We start from the raw sequence: 1502 nt of genomic DNA on the forward strand, positions 1-1502 counted from the left end.
GTGCGGAGCCCGTATTAAAAGCAGAAAAAAGCATGTTTTATGGCATATTTTCATTATAAAAGGTATATAATGGAAAAGCACAAATATAAAGGATTTATGCATAAGTCCAACACTACCATAGTTATGCAGATTAAGGGTGCGTAAAGTTAAGTTTGCAGTGATATATCGAGCCGATTGCGATTTTGTAATGGAAGTCAATGGAGCACTGAGTGGACGGATTTGACAGGTTCATAAAGCAAGATTAACTCTTTTAAGTCCCATATTAATCAAAAGTTCGTGTTAATTTCACTATGTAAATTGGAAAATTAGGGTTAAAGTCGAATCTGAAGGGGAATATAGTAGGGTATGTTTTCTTTGTGTTTTGGCCAATCAAAATGCCAATGTAAGCTCAGGATTACACAAGCTAAACGCATTTCATTATGGCTAAACGAATTAAGCATTATTAGGGCATTTACAGAAGTAGATTAATAGAGCAAACCAGTAGTTATCGTCTCCTTCTGAATTCAGTTATGTTCCTGTTATTTCATGTTCTTTGAGGTGTCTTTTACCCTTTTTAAAATCTTGTAATAGTTTTTACTTCATATAGTTAGAGAAGCAGTTAAATAATTTGGGTAGTTTCAGAGATTAATAGTTGTTCCACAATGTATAAAAAGAGGAAAAATTACTAAGAAAGGGTTCAAACTTTGGAGAACCCAAAGGCTAGGCCTCTGTATTCCTGATATAATTGTTGATTAATGAAAGAATCAGAAGTTTCCATGAATTGTTGGGTATAATTTTGTAACCCTCTCTAATATGTGTCATCTTATGTTTTCTTCTTTCAAGTATAGTAATGAAGTTGTATGTCTTTATTTGATCATGTAGATAAAGTTAAAATTCCTTAAAAGAGCGGTCCTATACTTGAAGTTTGCACCTTCCTTTCTAAGTTATAGATAATAGTTTCTGTGAAAGATCAGCATATTATCTTTAACTTCTCCAAGAGTCACAGATAGTAGTTTCTGTGTTGAGCAGCATATTGTCTATGATTCAGTTCTCATTTTCATAATTCTTCTAAGTTACAGATAGTAGTTTTTGTGAAAGACCAGCATATTATCTTTAACTTCCCCTTCAAGCATTCTTCATTCATCATTTGTATCTAGCAACAAATGGCATTCTGAGATGTTCTGGTCATACATATATTAAGAGTAAAAAACTAAGTCTCGAGGTCCATCATTTGAGAACACAACATATATCTAAGTGACAAACAAGTGACAGTAAATAATATTTATTAATGTCTTAAGCACAATTTCTCTACAGCCAGGAAATTGGTTTCTTAAGGTACAACAGGGCCTATAGAACTACATGGAGGAACACAACGGGACATACGCCCTATGAACTTGTTTATGGGAAACAAGCCCTATTCCCTATAGAGTTTCAAATCAAAACCTTCAAGATGGTAGTCCAATTAGGATTGGAATTATCAGAGGCATAGAAACATAGATTGGAGCAACTCAATGAACTTGATG

This window comes from Pinus tabuliformis, chromosome 8, assembly GCF_031772625.1.
Source record: "Pinus tabuliformis cultivar Carrire ecotype Pingquan chromosome 8, CPIR1, whole genome shotgun sequence".
NCBI lineage: Eukaryota > Viridiplantae > Streptophyta > Pinopsida > Pinales > Pinaceae > Pinus > Pinus tabuliformis.